This window comes from Diceros bicornis, chromosome 17, assembly GCF_020826845.1.
Source record: "Diceros bicornis minor isolate mBicDic1 chromosome 17, mDicBic1.mat.cur, whole genome shotgun sequence".
NCBI classification, from domain to species: domain Eukaryota; kingdom Metazoa; phylum Chordata; class Mammalia; order Perissodactyla; family Rhinocerotidae; genus Diceros; species Diceros bicornis.
In genome coordinates this window covers 34124379-34145803 of record NC_080756.1, presented here as the reverse complement: position 1 = coordinate 34145803, position 21425 = coordinate 34124379, and positions in this window count along the sequence as shown.

The following is a 21425-nucleotide window of genomic DNA, read 5'->3' as shown; positions in this document are numbered from 1 at the left end:
AGGTTTTCCAAAGAAACAGAAGCAATAGAATGTGTATATACATAGAGATAGGTTTATTTTAAGAAATTGGCTCATGTGATTATGGAGGCTGGCAAGTCCAAAATCTGCAGGGCAGGCCACCAGGCTGGAGACTCAGGAGAAGCTGAGGCTGTGCTTCAAGTCCAAAGGCCAAAGGCTGAGGGTCATCTGCTGGCAGAATTCCTTCTTGCTCGGGGAGGTCAGTCTTTTGCTCTATTCAGACATTGACCTGATTGGAAAGGCCCACCCACCTTATGGAGGACCATCAGCTTTATGCAAATCCACTAATTCAAATGTTAACCTCTCTTTAAAAAAAAAAGAAAAGAAAATCTTCGTACATAAACTCCTGTTATTCGTTCAGGATAAATGACTAAAGTGGAATTATTGAGTCAAAATGCCTATCCATTTAAATAATCGTGTCATTTATTTTAACACTTGGCAAATAGTCAATACACAGACGTAAAAGTTCCTATTATGCTTAGAAGGAGAGGACGAATAATCTTGTTTGAAGACGGGGCCTCTTCATCTAAAATAAATTTTGGTAATCTTGGAAAGGGGCATAATAGTAAATAATATGAGAGAAGAGTGATCTTCAAAAGTGGAGGAAATTATTTCCTGACCAGATTAAAATTTTTTCTTATTCAAATAAGGTAAATAAATTCTATGCAACAGAATGCTTTTGTATTTGTTTGTTTAAGTTACTTGGAGGCTGGTACTGTTGTCTGAAAAAGGAGAATTAAAGAAACCACTCATAATGTTCGTTATTGACTCGTAACACACTTCTCCAAGAAGGTGTCTGCGTGTTTCCTGTCTGTGGTTGTGTTGCAAACCTGGAGAAAAAAATAAAACAATTCAATACGTTCAATGACATCATTGAATTATAACTCAATACTGGAACCTTCTAAAAATTGTCCTGAAATGGTTGTTTATAATATTTCTTCTCCTTTTGAAAGTTGCTTTGAATGGAAACATTTCCATCTAAAATCTATTCAAATTTTATCATTCTGTAAAACAATAAAAAAATAAAATAAATGTTAATCTCATCCAAAAACACCCTCACAGAAACGTCAGAATAATGTTTGACCAAACATCTGGGCACCGTGGCCCAGCCAATTTGACACACAAAAGTAAGCATCACTCCTGGCACACTACCCCGGGCCTTATAACTTCAGTGCAGAGTTAGATACAGGTGGTACCCAAGGTTGGCTTGGCTTTCCAGTGGCCAGACAATACAGAGATCCAAAGGATCTTTTTCTGAAAAGATTCCAAGTGTTCTGAGAGCAGAGCAGAGAAAGATAGTTGAAAGTGTTGTTTGCGTCCACTTCTATTTTAACCTTTACTCCTACCCCTATAATCTCTGCCTCTCTCTATTTCAGTGGTCCCATTTTGTGTTCCTTGAAGAATCCGTATCAGACCCCCATCTTAGGAGGAGAGTGAGGTGGAGATAGATTGGAGCTCCTCTGAGCTCCTCTGAGAGGCTGCAGTGCTCTTGAATCATAGGCACACATCACAAAGCTTAGAAACAGGAACTTGCAGAACAGTGGCAGTCTAGCCAGGGTGCTGGCAATAAAGAGATACGTAGTTTGTAGATAATTTTAAAACAGTCACAAAACTGATTAAATGTTGGTCTGCTTTTCATTATCACCATATGCTGCTAATTCCAAACACCGTCAATGATATAATACCTTTGCCCACCAAAAAAGCTCTCTCCCACAACCCGTCTCTTTGGCCACTACTATGACCAAGGCATTTTAGGTCATCTGTAAATATGCTCTAACAGCAGCATCTTTCTGTCAACCCCGATATGAGCAAATGAGAAATTCTCTTTAATCACAGCATCCATGGGTGTCTCACCCATGAATTCCTCCTGGCGGTGGAGGGGGTGCAGTGGGGGAGACTCTAATTCACTTTGCTAGAGGCAAACTAAAGCTCTAGTGAGTAAAAAAAAAAAAAAAACACAAGGACAGAACTCACAGTGCGAAGTTAACTTTGTTTCATTTACAGAAATACCTACATGGGTGCATTTAAACGTGAATGTATACACATACAGTAATTGTAATTAGTATCATGTATCAATCAATCAACAAAATCAGGTGCTCATTCATGTGTCAAAAAATGTAACACCTACCATGTGCTGGGCGCTATTCTACTTTGGAGGCTTGGATCATAAAGCATACAATACAGAGAAGCGTGAAATGCAGACACTCCTACTTCTTTAACTACTGAACCTATTAAATCAAATGTAAACACTCCTATCTAGCGGAGATGTCAATTTCCAGTGATAGAACAGTGTAAACCCGTACTGAAGAAGGAAATGTTTTCCTTTATTGCCTAATAACTACTTGACGATCTTCCCTGGACACATCCAAGCCCATTATCTGGCAGAGCACGTTCAGTTCTGTTCTCTTCCACCTGTGGGCTTATCAGGTAAACAGAGGAACCAGTTATCTTTCAACAGCTGCTTCCTGGGTAAGCCCAAGAGGGACTTCAGTTTCACTATTCTTATAACGACTCAAGATTATTCTCTCTTTAATCTTCCGTAGCGGGGGTGGGGAGGAGGCAGAGAGAGTAGTTGCAAGTGAAGAAAGGCAGCAGTGATTCTTCCAGCTGAGCACACAGACACACGTGATTCCCACTGAAGGAAGAAGAGAGGAACAAAGGATGTTTCTGGTATAACAGGCACATGTCCCAGTCGTGGTCATTGAGACAACATTACAAGGCCATTTGTCACTTAAAAGGTTCATTTCTGATAAATTTATTTGGTAAAGTATTTCCATTATGACATGTAGAGAATAGAATGTGCCTTAACTCAGCATTTAAGGTTGGTTATTGATTTTATTCCCCCCAAAGCCAGAAAGATTTTCTCTTAGCTTGATTCAATCGAGACACCAAAGAATATGGTTTTGAATTGCTCCAAAGGAAAAACCAGATGCAAAATAAGAAAATCGTGTGAGCTATTGACACCAATCAGCTAAACCATGCAAAGGTGATCTCTGTTGGCTGTTCAGAGCTTCCTTTCCCCAGGACTAAAATGCTCTGCAGAAAGGTGACCTTATGATTAAAAGTGACACTGGTTGAGACACTCAGAAAGGCTTTTCTCCGAATTTTGACTCATTAAGATCCTTTCAAATTTTGAGATAACTTGGATAATTCTGGACTGTGCAGGATCCAAACATAAGTGCTATGTTATACTCCACAATATCTTCACTGTTCCACTCTTTTAGGTGCCTTTGAGTGATTTAACTTGCATTCACTGAAATACATGAGAGTTAAATATCAGAGTAATGTAACCACCAATGATCACCCAAAGTATTGATCAAATTCAAACGAGTGAAAGAAAAAAGAGGAAATTAGGAAGAGTGTGTGCCCCTATTTTTTGGGAGCATTCTAATGGCTAGAGACACAGTAATAGCCATGCTTATTTGCAAATATCAATGACAAATGACCATTTTAATGTGGTGGGAAACCAGAGGTGACATGATCTGATGCCTTTATACCATATTAAAAGAGCAAGAGTTTCTTTGTGTTTATTTATTGAACAAATATTTTGTTGTAGATTTGAAACACACCCATATTCACCAAGAAGTAGAGCACTGCCAGGAGGGAGAAATTCTGTGCACACATTGGAAATACAGCTAGGGGATTCTTCAATAAGTACGTCTTCTGTGATCCATCTCAAAGAAGATATCATGATCCTTTGTGACATCAAGATTTCAGGAAAGAGAATAAGCAAGCAGAGAATGTAAACCTTCTATGACGGCTGTGATGGTTAATTTTGTATGTCGACTTAATTGAGTCATGAGGTGTCCAGATATCTGGTTATACATTATCCTGGATGTGTCTGTGAGAGTGGCTTGGGTGAGATTAACATTTAAATTGGTAGGTTGAGGGGGCCGGCCCCATGGTGTAGCAGTTAAGTGCACACGCTCCACTGCTGGTGGCCCGGGTTCGGATCCCAGGCACGCACCAAGGCAGTGCCTGTCAAGCCATGCTGAGGTGGCATCCCACATAAAGTGGAGGTAGATGGGCACAGATATTAGCCCAGGGCCAGTCTTTCTCAGCAAAAAGAGGAGGATTGGCGTGGATGTTAGCTCAGGGTTGATCTTCCTCACAAAAAAAAAAAAAATTGGTAGATTGAATAAAGCAGATTGTCCTTCTTAATGTGGTGGGCCTCGTCCAATCAGTTGAAGGCTTGAATAGAACAAAAAGGCTGACCCTCCCCTAAGTAAAAGAGAATTCCTCCTGCCTGGCTGCCTTTGAACTGGAACATTGACTTTTTCCTGCCTTCAGACTTGAATGGAAACATCAGCTTTTCCCAGGTCTTGAGCCTGCTGGCCTTCAGACTGGAACTATAAGAGCAGTTCTCCTAGGTCTCCACTTTGCCAACTCACATGTAGATCTTAAGACTTCTTAGCCTTCAAAATTGTGTGGGCTATTCCTTATAGTAAATGAGTACATGCATACATAAGTAAATAAATAAAAAAACACAAGCACACATATATACATCCTATTGGTTCTGTTTCTCTGAGTACCCTGACTAATGCAATGCCCTAGAGTATTTTTCTCAAGTATAAATTAACTTTCCCCTACCTTCGTCCTACTTTCCTTCCTCAAACAAGAATACAGATAAATACACAGGCTGGCCTGGTGGCATAGGGGTTAGGCTCACATGATCTGCTTTGGCGACCCAGGGTTTGCAGGTACAGATCTTAGGTGCAGACCTGCACACCACTCATCAAGCCATGCTGTGATGGCATCCCACATACAAAGTGGAGGAGAATTGGTACACATGTTAGCTCAGGGCCAAATTTGCTCACCACAAAAAAAAAAAGAATACAGATAATTACAGCTGTCTCAAAAACATTGACTGAAAAGTTGATTGGATTTCTGATGGCTACTTTATCTTTTATTAAAATTCTCTATGCATTTGGGTATGTTTCTGGGTTTTTTATTCTATTTCGTTAGTCTATCTATTCATATGTCCATACCACTCTCTTTTAAAAATTGTTTAATTTTTAATTGCAGTACCACTCTCTTTTAGCGATTTTATGAATTTTAATATATGGCATCCTCTCTCCCCCTTTTATTGCTCTTCTTTGCCAATTTTCTGTCACATGTCCTTTATTTAAATTCTTTTTTAAATTGAGGTATAATTGATATATAATGACATGCATAGATCTTAAATGCACTGTTTGATGAGTCTTGAAAACTTTATACTGCCATGCCTATTTCAACATACAATGTTGTGTTTTGGTTTATTTCTTTTATTTTGTTTTGAGAAGTGATATCCTTATATTGTTGAATCTTCCTTTCCAAGCATAAAGTATGTTTTTCCATGTGATGAAGTCACTTTTTGTGTCATTATATGGGAGGTCACCAACTGAGCATCTGCACTGCGTTGAGATGCAAAATGAGCTTCTATTACATTAAGCCACGAAGAATTTGGAGGTCATACGTTATAGTGGTCAGCCTGTACTGAGCAGTAGAGTTAGATTTAACTGTATGAAGTCTAAACAAACAAAACTGTTTGCTTTATACTTCGTTGTCTTATCATGCCTGTGTTATATTTGGCTACAAGATCCTGGTATAGTGACTGCTATTAATATTCAAGTCTACTATTAGTTAGCATGAGTGAATTTCTGCGAAGCACCACTAGATGTCCTCTACTAATAATTTTCACTGAGCTGCTGAAGGGCAAACTGAAACTGTTCTTCCCTGTTCACGCATTCTTTTAGCTGTGCTGGCTGAACTCATCAAAAGTTGGACCAGGACTCCACCGTCCTGCCATCATTGCTAAAACACAGATAAATTCATTAGAAAAATGGAAACTTTTCTCTTTATTTTTAAAAACATTGTTAAATAGATCATTCTTCTCAGGAACAAAGGTGTAGCCTTTATTGCTTTATAAAGATTAACCCAGTACCAGAGACTGGTTGATGATTTATCTGAGAGTTAAGAACAGATTTGGAAGAGACAATTTATACTGTATATCTCCCTCATCTCACACCTCTACTCTCTAGCCCTATAACACAGCAGGAGAATGGTTCAAACAACGTCAAGGTCAGCCTTGAAGGAGAGAAGAATTTACAAAGGGGGGCATCTTGGAAAGGAATGGCTGAAGTCACACGTCTTGACTTTACGTATATGCTTGAAGGAAGGCATTGGAACTTGTTGAAGATCATCTTAAATGGTTATTGGTTAAGCCACCCCATTCCCCACTGGATTCAATATTCTTATTTGGATAAGAAGAGAATAAGAGTGGAGACAAGGAGACCTGATTGAAGGCTGTTGAGGTAGAAAAGACAAGAATCAATGGTGTCTAGACCTCAAGAAGTGGCAGTGAGTACTGAGAAAGGGAGATGAATTTGAGAGGTAATAAAGAGATAAAATATACAAAATTTGCCGACTATTAGGTATTTTGGGTGAAAGAGAGGGAGATGTCTGGAAAATCTCCAGCGTTCCAGAGTCAGGGCAACTGGACATGATGGTGCCTCTTCCTGAGGTAGGAAAAACTGAAGCAGGAGAAGAATTGTGATTCAAGGAAAGAAGGAATATGTTTTCGTTTTTTAACACGTTAATTTCGATATATCTGGGGGACGTCCAAGTGAAAATATCAAATAGACTGAGATCATTCTGAAGAAGATTTTTGGTTAAAGAAGAGGGAGTAGCAGAATTTTTGCTCTTCTCCACTCCCTCCAACTCCACCAAAAACAAACACAAGAAAATAGAAGGAAAATAATCTGTCTTCAATGAAACACAGAAGGAGACACAACCAGAAGCCACAAACTAGGAGGAATATCTGCCAAATACTTGAAGTCTAGACTAAGATGAGAGAAGAGAGCCCAGAGAGCCAACAGTGGCCTCCTAGGATCTAGACCAGGATAACTAATTTCCCCCAAAATTCATGTCACCAATACCCTAAAAATTTCTTTGATTAGCATGTTGAGCTCTACGGGTATAAGGAGTCTGTGAGAAAGGAGGGATGTCCTTACAGAGACCCAGGATGGCATCTCAGAGAGCGGGGAAGGTGCAGTAGACGGACATATCATGCTGACCCACCCTGTGTCTGCCCTGAAGGGTGGGGGATTGGAGATGGGGGGATGGTGCCTGGATGTGTGAGAGAGAATGGAAGGGAAGGGAAGGGGAGGGAGAGGTGGGAAGGGGAGGGGAGGGGAGGGAAGGGGAGGGGAAGAGAAGACTCACAATATACTGTTCTAGCCCGGGGAGATCTCTGGAGGTGAAGTGGGGTGAAAGAGGGAGGGGAAGCAGTTATAGCCAGACTGCAACAGAGCCTGTGACTTAAAAGTCTTTGCTGTTATCCTCAACCACTGCTAACCACAGTTGTTTATTATTTTATTATTTTTTGTATTTTTAGCAAATGGCTGGTTTCCATTTGAAGATGAGTAATAGTTAAAAAGAAACCAGCATGGGCTAATACATAAAATGTTTGCCAAAAAAAGAGAGAGAGAGAGAGAGAATACACAGGAGCAAAAGGCAGATAAAGAGAGTACTTTACCCAAAGGAAGTAGAGGAATTACCCGAGAAAGTAGACAGAGTAGTTCTCCACATGACATAGAGAAGTTGTGATCTCTGTTTGGAAGAGACAACAGGAAGGAGATAGGGCTTTTCGTGGACATCTGCTGGTTTTGTTGCCTGGCATCCACTTCCCCTTCTCTTAGTAACAGTACCCACCCTGCCCTCGTGCAACCAAAATGCTCTTTGAAAGAAAATGACCCCACCTTTAATCTCTAAGGGTAAAGTTTCAGCCACAGTGAATGGTTCAGGAATGGACTGTGACCTAAATTGGTCAACTCACAATGGAGCCTTTACTTCTGTGCAACATTTGGGTCAGAAAAAACATTGACTCTTTCATTTCCAAGTGAATGAAAAATGAAGTTCTGGCAGCTGCTGGTAGCCATTTTACTACCACAAGCGGAGGAGGTCTTGCCTAAGAACGGAGCCAACAACAAACAAGCTGATTTGAGTTGAGGGAGAGAGAGAAAAAAGTCCTGAACACATCATTTCAATCCTGGGTAAATTCACTTTCTAAATCCAATCATTTTTCTCTTATTATTTAAGTCATTTGAGTAAGAGTTATTTATTGCCTGTTTCAGAAACATTCTTAATTGCCACAAGAAATCAAGAAAAGATATTTAATAGTAATAGATAACATTTATTGAATGCTTGTTTTGTGCCAGACACAATACTAAGCACTTTATGTAGAATGTCTCATTTAAACATCAGAGCAAGCCTATGTAATAGGTACCACTGTTATCTCCACTTTACAAATGAGATAACTGAGGGACGGAGATAAGGTTTATAAGGTTTCCAAAGTCACAGAGCTAGTAACGAATTGAGCAATAATTTGAACCAAGTGAATCTAACTCCAAAGCTGTACGTAAACAGCAGCTAGAGTTTCTTCTACAAAAGATCCTTTAGACAATGTAAGAAGACATATTAGGTAGATATACCTAAAGTGCAGCATAGTCAACAAGTAAGTCTTTTTCTATTCCATTTATTTGGTTTGCTTCTACTTGAACACTGCTTATATGGAACTTGGATCTCTTTACCATCTTCCATATTTATTATCTTTTCTATAAAAAATGTTTATATTCTTGTTCTTTTCCCATTAATTTTGTGATATTTCTTCAGGTTTCTTGAAAGTATTCCAGTGATGTTTATTGGGTTTATTAAAATTTTGGTAGGTCTGTAATGTTTTCTGTTTATTTCTTCTTTGACTTTTCATCTCGTCCTTATTCACAGATGATATGATTACCTGTATATAAAATGCTAAGAAATCTGTGAAAAAGCTACTAGCATTAATGACTGAGTTTACTACAGTCAATGAATTCAAGGTTGATAGGTATAAATCAATTGTATGTCTATATACTAACCATCAACATTTGGAAATTGAAATTTGAAAGGCAACACCATTTGCAACAGCATCAAATAACAAAAAAATAGAGATAAGTTAAACAAAATATGTGAATGACTTGTAAACTTAAGACTACAAAGCATTTCTGACAGAAATTAAAGTTCTAAATATATGTAGAGACATGCTATATTGACGGATTAGAAGATTCAATACTTGTAAAGAAATCAGTTCTCCCAAATTAGTCTATAGATTTAACAGAATTCCAATGAAAATTCTTGAGAGTTTTTTGTAGAAATTGTCCAACAAAATTAGAAGACTTATGTTAGTTAACATCAGTACTCATTACAAAACTACAATAAACAGCACGGTGAAATCCTGACATACTGATGTAAATCATGCAACAAAATGTACAGTCCAGAAATAAAATGAAGCATATATAATAAATTGACTTTCAACTAAAGTACCAAAGAATTCAATGAGGGAAAGGATAATATTTTCAGCAAATCATTAAGAATAATTACATATACACATATAATCAAGTGCATCTCAAGTATAACCTTGCACCACATACAAAAATTAACATGAATTAGATCACACAACTATATGTAAGAGCTAGAACTATGAAACTTCTAGAAGAAAACACAGAGAAAAAAATCTTTGTGAACTTGCAATAGTCAAGATCACCAATCTTGGCATAGATTTCTTAAATAAACCACATATACACACATACACAAAATAAGTCCTAAAAGAAAAAATTGATGTCGTACTTCATTTAAATTAAAAATTATGCCCTTCAAAAAATAATGCTACAGGGACCAGCCCCTTGGCCTAATGGTTAAGTTCAGTGCTCTCCACTTCTGCGGCCCAGGTTCGGTTCCTGGGGGTGGACATACACTGCTCATCAGTGGCCATACTGTGGTGGTGACCCACATACAAAACAGAGGAAGACTGGCATGGATGTAGGGCAAATCTTCCTCAAGCAAAAAGAGGAAGATTGGCAAGAGATGTTAGTTCAGGGTGAATCTTCCTCAGCAAAAAAAAAAAAAAAAAAAAAAATAGTTGCAGAAATGAAGAGATAGCCTTAGATTGGGAGAAAACATTATAATGCATTTATCTGAAAATGGACTACTATCAAGAAAATATAAAGAAAATTTACCACTCAATAATGAAAAGATGAACAACCTAATTCTGTTAATAGGCAAAATATTTGAACAGACACTTCATCAAAGACATATAGGAATAGCAAATGAGCTCATAAGAGAATAATCAGCATCATCTTTAGGGAAATTCAAATTAAAACCACAATGAGATATTACTATATACCCACTAAAATGTCAAAAATTAAATAGATCGACAACACCACATGTTGACAAGGATGCGGAGCAACTACACCCACTCACGCATTGTTGATGGAAAAGCAAAAAGATAAAGACACTTTGGAAAACAGTTTAGAAACTTCTTAAAGTATATACATGCAATACCAATAAAACACAGAAATTCATACTGAAGAATTTACCCAAAGGAAAAAAAATGAACATGTCCACAAAATTTACGGAGATGTAAAGGACAAAACCTGGAAGCAACCCAAATGTCAATCAACTAGTAAATGGATAAGCAAAGTGTGGTATAGTCATAAAATGAAACACCACTCCACAATACAAAGGAATGTACTACTATACACGCAACATGGATGAGTCTCAAATCATTCTGCTAACTGAAAGAAACCAGACATAAAAGACTGCATGCTGTATGATTCCATTTATATAAAATTTTGCAAAGGCAAATCTAAGAGTGATAGAAAACAGGTCAGTGATTGCAAGGGACTTGGGATGAGGGAAGGGGAATACCTCAAAAGGGCATGAGAAAAGTTTTGGGGTAATAGAAACGTCCTATATGTCATGATTGGTTGTAGTTGTCATTACACAGCTGTACATATTTGTTAAAACTCACAGAATTTTACATTAAAAATCACAGGATTTTAGAGCAGGTAAATTATACCTAATAAGGTTGATTTTTAAAAATTGAGAAGGCTCTTATCTACATATCATAACTGTTAGACATGTAAAGATACTCATTATTTTTAATGACTGTTGGAATCTCCGGACAGACAAAGGAAATCTTTTGTTAAAAAAAAAAGTCATACTAATGGCCAACAATTATATGAAGAGATGCTCAACATCACTAATCATTAGGGAAATGCAAATCCAAACCACAACGAGATATCACCTCACACCTGTTCAGGTGACTTGTATCAAAAAGTCAAAAGACAACAAATGTTGGTGAGGATGTAGAGAAAAGGGAACTCTTGTGCACTTTTGGTGGGAATGTAAATTGGTACAACCATCATGGAAAACAGTATAGAGGTTACTCAAGAAATTAAAAATAGGACTACCATATGATCCAGCCATCCCACTCCTGGGTATATAGCCGAAGGAAATAAAATCACTATCTTGAAGATGTATATGCACCACCGTGTTCACTGCAGCATTATTCACAATAGCTAAGATATACAAACAACCAAAGTGTCTATCACCAGATGAACAGATAAAGAAAATGTGAGAGAGATATATATATACATAATGGAATATTATTCAACTTTTAAAAAGGAGGAAATCCTACCATTTGCAACAACATGGATAAACCTGGAGGAAATTATGCTAAGTGAAATAAGCCAGACACAAAAAGACAAATATCTCTTGATCTCACTTATTTGTGGAATCTGAAAAAAAAAGAAGTCACACTTACAGTAACACAGAGTAGAATGGTGGTTACCAGAGCCTGGGAAATAGGGGAAAAGGGGAGATAAAAAAGTGTTCAAACTTCCAGTTATAAGATGAATAAATGCTAAGATCTAATGTACAGCATGGTGACTATAGTTAATACTAATGTACTATATACTTGAAATTTGCTAAGAGAATAGATCTTAAGAGTTCTCACCACAAAAAATGGTAATTATGTGAGATGATGAATATGTTAATTGGCTTGATGGTGGTAATCATTTCACAGTGTATACATATACGAAAATACCACATTGTGCACCCTAAATATATACAATTTTTATTTGTCAATCGTGCCTCAATAAAGCGGGGGGGGGTTGTCAAATCAGTGAAAGACTCAGGAATCAAGTTATTTCACAGCAGAACTTGCTGCCACCAGAAGGAAAATTCACACGGTGGTTATAAATAATGCCTGCATGTAAAATTATAGTGAGTAAAATGCTTGGACAAAACTGAAAAGGTTCTACTCTCAAATAGTATGATAAGTCAACATATTGATCACTGGTCATACGAATCTCAAGAAATTAAAAATAATTTAAAATTTTGTGTAACAAACTGAGGAACAACAGCTTCACTATCCAATTTGGTAAGTCAACAGACTTCACCAATACAAGTCATGGTATATGGGGCTTGTAAACATTGTATCAGCTGCTGAAATTCAAGAAATTATGTCTGCTGCAAGAGCTGCCCAAACAAGAAAGCCCAAGATATATTTAACGTTTTGTTGGCTGGCATTCATAAGGATGTTACTCCTTCAATTAATTATGTCCATGAAAGGCTTCAACTCTCTTGTAAAAAATATGAAAATTTTGACTTTGTTACAACACACTTCTTTGTTCACAGAAGGATTCTGGTGACAAATATTCTTGGAAATGAAATGAAAAATTATCTGGATGATGATAAATGGTTAGCTTTATTAAACAAAGACCACTTTGCTCAAGAAAAGACCAATGTGCAAATCCAGACTAAGAACACATAAATCTCCTGCTACACACAGAAATCTTGACTGATAAAGAGTTCTTAAGAAGTCATTTGAGTTGGAAGATAAATTTCAGAAGCAATTTCAAGAAGCTAGTAGTCTAGATTTTGCTTCATACCTTGAAGATGAAGAATGGCTGCAGAAACTAGCCTCCTGGGCAGACATTTTTATCATATAAACCAGTAGAACAAGTCTCTGCAAAGCCTGGAGAAAATGTTTTGACTTCACATGACATGATTCTTGGACTTAGAAGAAAATTCAATCTTTGGGAAAATCACGTTGCAGAATGAAATCTTTAAGTGTTTCCACTGCTGCTTGGATTTGAGAGTGAGAAAGGATATCAACAAGTTTCAAGTACTGTTGGAAACCAGTCAGAAGAACTGCAGACCAGAATTGAACCATATTGTCAATCCCTTCTCTCTGAATCTTCTGCTCAGCCTGAGAACATGACTTTGACAGAAGAAAAAGGAATTGTGAGCTACACTTAAAATGAGATTTACCAATCTGTCCCTGGACAAGTTCTGGATTTCCATGTAAGAAGAGTGTCACGCAAGACTTAGGAAAGCAATGAATAGTTTGCTGCAGTTTTTAATTTCTTAACATGTATGATCAAGGCTTTTCTTGTTTAAACAAGTATTAAGAGCAAGAACAGAAATCTCATTTCAGTTAAAAATGAAATGTGTGTGTGCTTATCTCAGGTTTAACGCAGAATTGAGTATATGTGTAGCAAAAATCAAGCATAAATTTCACAATAAAGAAGTGAATTTCATTCTTCACTTTAGTGTCAAAAATAGCATCTTTATGCATAAATATTTCTATTAAAAAATCAACAACGCTTGTACAATAATTTTGAAACAGCTAGGTCTGAGACCCTGATCACGTTACTTTATAAAAAACTCTTTTGTGTAAAATTGTGTCGGGTTATATTTTCACTCATATAGCTTCAGTTTATGGCTTTAGTAGTTTTACTGTTCAACATTGTCAATAAATTTTCCTGATGTGAACAGCATTAGTTAAAATCAATTGATAGCTGTTATTTAAATGAAATCTGCCAAAACCACCTTTAGAAAATTGAAATTCCATTTCAGCTTAAGATAGTAATTTACCAGAAATTTTTATGTTTGCTTTATGGATTTTAAAAATTTATAAAAATCAAAGAAAGATTAATGGTGAGAAAAGTAAACAAACCTTACTTTTCTAGTTCTTTTTCAAGAATGTTTGGCTAAAGTGTCATTTTTAGTTTTAAATACAAAAAAATACTTTTAAATATACCATCTCCTGCATACAACCACATGTCACACCTCATTAGCATCTAGCATAATCAAAATGTGTTATAAGACTTTTACACCTACTTGAACAGGTAAAAAAATCAACTAAAGAAAGTTGAATTTCTCACCATCTATTCTGATGACTTGCATTAAAGTTGACATCCTTTGTGGGAAGCATAAAGTCACACAAAAAGAGTAAGCTAATAAATTGACCAAAAGAAACAGATTGTGATGGGCCAGCTTGGTGGCCTATTGGTTAAGTTCAGCATGCTCCACTTCGGTGGCCTGGGTTCGGTTCCTGGGCAGAGACATACACCGCTCATGTATCAGTGGCCATGCTGTGGTGGTGGCTCACATACGAAATAGAGGAAAACTGGCAAGAGATGTTAGTTCAGGGCAAATCTTTCTCAGCAAAAAAAAAAAAGAGAGAGTGAGAAATCATGAGAAAAATGTCATTCTTTACTCAATAAAACATCAACAATGATAATTGGCTCTTTATATCTACAACTTACTGATCACATTAATGTACGATGAGCTGCAAATATAATTTATATGCAGGAATTCTGGAGGCCTAAACATTACTGCAAGGATTCCTCAAGGGTAAAAAGTTTAAGAAAGGCTTCCCTAGAGTATACACTAGGAAGCTTCAAATCATCCATAAATCCTCTGGAATAGAATGCAACACTTTACAATAATTATGATTCTATGATAATTTCTAGAAATTTCATATTTTTGCTACTGTAAAACTATTTCCTTTCATTGCATTCTCTAACTGGTTACTGATATCATATAGGAAAATTATAGTTTGTGTGTATTTTTTAAATCCAAAATCCTCACAAAGCTCTTATGTTTTGCTGTTAGCTTCAGTTGATTCCCATGGATGTTCTAGGTCTAAAATAATTTAATCTGCAAACAAAGATAATAAATAATAGCAATGATAGTAAGGTAGTAAGGGTATGTCATATAAGGATGTCCAGCATTTCAATTCTCTCTTCCTATTAGCATCCCACCTCTATTTGGAGAACACTCCTATTAAAGACAGTATTGCAGTGTTGGTGGGAGAAGCCCTTGACTTAGAGGTAGCCAAGTGATCCACTCCTGGGACTTTGCATCTTGAACCAGTGACCCGACAATGTGCACACTACTGGAGGTAATAATCCATGCAACCGAGGCAGCCCTGGTGGATGGGCTGCACCAGGACTCTGTCTGACCAGACATTGTCCTGGCCATATATCCTGCTTCCTGACCCTCAGGAGTTTCTTGAAGCCTGTTGTTTCCCAGCCTGGTCTTCCAGGCTGTCAACACATCTGTGAGCCCCAAGAATTTTCCAGCAAATTCCCTTTTTGCTTAAATTAAATAGAGCTCTAACTTATGCCATTTTCATACTTAATCTTTCCTTGCTTTTAATAGGACTGTTTCTAGTATTTCACTCTCAAGTATTACTTAGGCTATTGGCCTGTAGCAAATATTCTTTTTTAAATTAAGGAAATTAACTTCAAAATTTGATTTACTAAAAACGCTTTTAAACAAGGAATGGATAGTGAATTTAATCATATGCCTTTTTTAAGCAACTACCAAAGGGATTGTTTGCTTTTGTGAGTTGACCTGCTAAAGTGACATATCAGAGTAATGGTGTCTCTCACATTAAATCATTCCTGGGATAAAGTTCACTTGATCATGGTGGACTTTTCTTTCACTTTACTTTCATTTGCTGAGTATTTATCTCTAGACTTCCCCATCTCTGCTCATAAATAGGATACCCCATTGTGGGCCACTGTTGTTAGTTTTTGGTACCAGATCTATACTCTCATTAATTGCTTCATATTTTCATCTTTTTCTATAATATGGAATAGATTATACGTTATAAGAAATATTTACTCTTTACAAGTTGAAAAGAATTGAGGAATAAAGCCATAACACCCTCAAGCACATATTGAAGGTAAACCTTTGACCATAGTTGGACCAAGATAATAGTCAAGGATCTGACAAAAGTATCTTTAACACAAGGTTTAGTTATATTGCTTATGCATACTTATATGTTTATTTTTAGAAGATATAAGTGGAACTATAGTAACTTTCTTCTAGATCCTAGATACAAAACACACGCTTCATATCCAGATCATAGACACACTTAACACAATCTCTGTGCCTACCTGGTCACAGGTTACTCTAGTTAAAGGCTACGTATCTAAAAGAATTTTCTCTTTTCATGTGTTAAGGTGGTAAATCTCCATAAGATTCTTCTACCTATTTCTTGGTGCTTTGAGTATAAAATTGAAAGCTAGATTATTTGTTGCATAGAAAATAGTTACGTTGTCCTACCGCTGCTTTGGATGTGTGTAGGTTATGAGGAAGCAAGGGATGAGATTTCATTTGGATTCCTTGTGGTTCTTTTTCAGGTCTTTTTAGTCTAATTTACTTGCATCAGGCTTCTATTTGAAATCAGAATTTATCTTTTCAATTGGGAATGATGGGGCATCTCTTTTATTTTTAAAACTATTTTATAAATTTCCATTTGCTTCTATTCACTTCACTTTCCCTTCAGGCAAAGCCATTTGCAGCCAAGGATCATAGTTTCTTAAAACTGGCAGACTGCTGATTCATTCTTCACTTAATAACAAGAAATGGTAAAGCTCTACGAAGAGCAAAGATCATTTCAATACTGCCTTATTGCAGATGCTACATGACTACTTTATTGACAGAAGTAATAATCAAGAATAATTGCTTAGCTGCACTATTGAAGAATTTTTAAAAGCAAAGAGATTTCCAACATTTCCACTTCTGGGTATATACTCAAAAAAATTGAAAGCTGGGACTTGAAAACATATTTGTACACCAATGTTCATATGCAATTATTCACAATCACCAAGGTAAAAATAATCCAAATGTCCATCAACAGATGAATGGATAAACAAAATGTGGTATATACATGCTCTGGAATATTATTCAGCCTTAAAAAGAAATGAAATTATGATACAACAAGAGAATGAGAAGACAGCCACAGACTGGGAGAAAACTTTTGCCAAAAACCTATCTGATAAAGGATTGGTATCGAAAATATACAAACAACTCCTAAAACTCATCAATAAGAAAACAAACAATCCAATTACAAAATAGGTAAAATATCTGAACAGATGCCTCACCAAAGAAAAATACAGATGGCAAATAAGCATACAAAAATTGCTCAATTTCATATGTCAGTAGGGAATTGCAAATTAAAACGAGATACTGCTACATACCTATTAGAATGGCCAAACTCCCGAACACTGACAACACCAAACACTGGAGAGGATATGGAGCAACCGGAACTCTCATTCATTGCTGGTGGGAATGAAAATGGTACAGTCACTTTGGAAAACAGTGTGGTAGTTTCTTACAAAACTGATCATACTCTTACCGTACAATCCAGCAATCATGCTCCTTGGTATTTACCCAAATGAGTAGAAAACCTACATCCTCATAACAACCTGCATATAACTGTGTATAGAAGCTTTATTCATAGTTGCCAGAACTTGGAAACAATCAATATGTCCTTTGTTAGGTGAATGGATAAACTGTGGTACATCCAGACAATGGAATATTATTCAGTGCAAAAGAGAAATAAACTGTCAAGCCACAAAGAGACATGGAGGAACCTTAATTGCATATTACTAAGTGAAAGAAGCCAATATTAGAAGGCTGCATACTGTCTGATTCCAACTATATGGCATTCTGGAAAAAGCAAAACTATGGATACAGTAAAAAGTTCAGTGATTGCCAGAGGTTGGGGGAAGGGAGGGATGAGTAAGCAGAGCACAGAGGATTTTTAGGGCAGTGAAACTATTCTGTATGATATTATGATGATGGATACAGGTCATTATACATTTGACAAAACCCATAGAATGAACAACATTAAGAGTGAATTCTAATGTAATGATGATAATGATAATGGGTGATAATGATGTGTCAATGTAGGTTCATCAATTGTAATAAGTGGATGACTCTTGTGCAAGATGCTGATAGTGAGGAAGGCTGTCAGAGGAGGGGGCAGGCAGAGGAATATGAGAACTCAGTACTTTCCACTCAATTTTTCTGTGAACTTAAAACTACCCTAAAAAATAAAGTTTATTGAAAAGAAGGAAAGGAAAAAAAATTTTTTATTTTTCTTTTTTGCTGAGAAAGACTTGCCCTAAGCTAACATCCATTGCCAATCTTCCTTTTTTTTTTTCTTGAGGAAGATTAGCCTTGAGCTAACATCTATGCCAATCTTCCTCTATTTTGTATGTGAGTAGCCGCCACAACATGGCTTGATGAATGGTGTAGGTCTGTGCCCAGGATACGAACCTGGGCTGCCAAAGTGGAATGCATGGAACCTTAACCACTCAGCCATGGGGCTAGTCTCAGGAAAAAATATTCTGATGCATGGTACAACGTGGATGAACCTTGAAAACATTATGCTCAGTGAAATAATCCAGACCAAAAAAGAGACAAATAATATATGATTCCACTTATATGACATACCTAGAATAAACAAATTCATAGAGACAGAAAATACAATAGTGGTTAGCAGGGGCTGGAGGTAGAGGGTAACAGGGAATTGTTATTTAATGGCCACAGAGTTTCAGTTTGAGGGGATGTAAAAGTTCTGGAGATGGATAGTGATGATGATTGCACAACAGTATGAAAGCACATAATACCACTGAATTGTACACTTAAAAATTGCTAAAATGGTAAAGTTCATGTTACGTGTATTTTATCACAATATAAAAAAAGCAAAGGGCGGAAAATCTTTGCTTTCATGTTCTTTAAATTTATCTGTCTAACTTTCCAGTGAAGTTAGGTCATAACCAAGTTGAACAATTACATGAGTAATCCTTGTGCACAAGAATTATGGTTGTGTTTGACTTAAGATTTGACAGATAATTGGACTTTCTCTTTTTCTTTGTCTCTCTTTGTTCAAAGGCCTAAAATTCTATATAAGATGTCTTCCATCACTGGACATCCCATAACTCTCCTGATAGGCTTCACAGTTTAAAGCTGGAAAATTCAAAAGAGATCATACTGTGTGGCAGAATTCAAGTTGATCCTGAGAGAATTGAGTCCACGATAATGTTTATAAGACTAGGGATAAGATGATCCTCAATTATGAACAATATCTTGTGAGCTATTTTTCCTCAAACTAGAAATTTTCCCATTGTTCTAACACATTAAGAAATATTGACACAACCTCAAACAGTACAACCAAGATGGAAAATCCAAATCTATTAACCAGCCCTCATTATCCTGAGATTCTAATGATGAATCATTAGTCAGTAGAATGGTATAGAAACTTTGCTTTCTCTTTGGATTTTTTAAAGAAACTATGTTTCTATACTTTCTCCACAGGTGGAAAGATCAGTGTATGCAGAACTATCTGAAGTTACATTTACATATTTTCCCTAAAAGTTGATGCACATTTCCCTCCACTTCATTTTTTTTTAATTGAGGTAACATTGATTTATAACATTATATAAATTTCAGGGGTACATCATTATATTTCAATTTCTGTGTAGATTACATCATGTTCACTACTCAAAGACTACCATCCATCACTGTACACATGTGCATGATCACCCTTTTCATACTCTTCCCTCCATCCTTCCCCTCTGGTAACCACCAATCCAATCTCTGTCTCTATGTGCTTGTTTAGTTTGTTGTTATCTTCTATTTATGAGTGAGATCATACAGTATTTGACTTTCTGCCTGTGAATTATTTTGCTTAGCATAATATCCTCAAGGTCCATCCATGTTGTCACAAATGGCAAGATTTCATCTTTTTTATGGCTGAGTAGTATTCTGTTGTGTATATATACCACATCTTCTTTATCCATTCATCCTTTTTTGGGCACCTAGGTTGCTTCCCAGTCTTGGCTATTGTGAATAATGCTGCAGTGAACATAGGGGTGCATGTATCTTTATGCATTCGTGTTTTCATGTTCTTTGGATAAATATCCAGCAGTGGAATAGCTGGATCATATGGTAGTTCTATTTTTACTTTTTTGAGGGATCTTCATACTGTTTTCCATGGTGGCTGCACCAGTTTGCACCCCCACCAGCAGTGTATGAGAGTTCCCTTTTCTCCATATCCTTTCTAACACTTGTTATTTCTTGTCTTGTTAATTATAGCTATTCTGACGGGCATGAGGTGATAACTCATTGCAGTTTTGATTTGCATTTCCCTAATAATTAGTGATGTTGAACATCTTTCCATGTGCCTGTTGTCCATCTGTATATCTGCTTTGGAAAAATGTCTGTTCAGATCATTTTTTAATTAGGTTGTTAGTTTTTTTTGTTGTTGAAATATATGAGTTCTCTATATATTTTGGATATTAAGCCTTTATCAGATATATGGTTTACAAATATCTTCCCCCAATGTTACGTTGTCTTTTTGTTTTGTTGATGGTTTCCTTTGCTGTGCAGAAGCTTTTTAGTTTGATGTCATCCCATTTGTTTATTTTTTCCATTGTTTCCCTTGCCTGGTCAGACATAGTATTTGAAAATATGCTGCTAAGACCATTGTCAAAGAGCATACTGCCTACGTTTTCTTCTAGAAGTTCTATGGTGCCAGGTCTTAAATTCAAGTCTTTAATCCATTTGAGTTAATTAATTGAGTTAATTTTTGTGTATTGTGTAAGATAATGGTCTACTTTCATTTATTTGCATGTGGCTGTCCAGTTTTCCCAACATCATTTATTGAAGAGACTTTCCTTTCTTCATTGTATGTTCTTGGCTTCCTTGTTGAAAATTAGCTGTTCATAGATGTGTGGGTTTATTTCTGGCCTCTTGAGCCTATTCCACTGTTCTGTGTGTCTGTTTTTGTGCCAGTGCCATGCTGTTTTGATTACTATAGCTTTGTAGTATATTTTGAAATAAAGGAGTGTGATACCTCCATCTTTATTCCTTTTTCTCAAGATTCCTTTGGTTATTCAAGGTCTTTTGTTGTCCAACCTCTAAGCGTAGAAATATGGCATTCAATAGTGATTTTAGGTGCATTTAAGATATTAGTGATAGACTGAGAATAGAGAGTGTACATTATTTACCATTATTAATCACGTACTTATTATATGACAGATACTGGAGTAAACACTTTAGAAATATCACATTTAGTCCAGGGACTCCAGACCAAGATGATGACATAGCAGTCTCCTGAATTTTCCTCTTCCCTGGATGCACCAAATGTACAGCTACACATGAAGCAATTCCCACTGAGAGAAATCAGCTAAGTTACTCATACACATCAAGCAACTGAGAAAACACTCACATCAAAATGAATAGGAAAGGCTGAGACACACTCTCACCATAAACCACCCCCACCTCCCAGAGCGCCATACAATGGGGAGGGATTCCCCAACTTCTAGCTTCTACCTGAGGATGGAAGGGTTTGGACCACACATCTAGTGCCCCATCTTTTAAGACTCATACTCAAAGAATGGGACCCCAAAATGCCTAGCTCTGAAAGCCAATGGGTCATTACATAATGATAAAGGGAT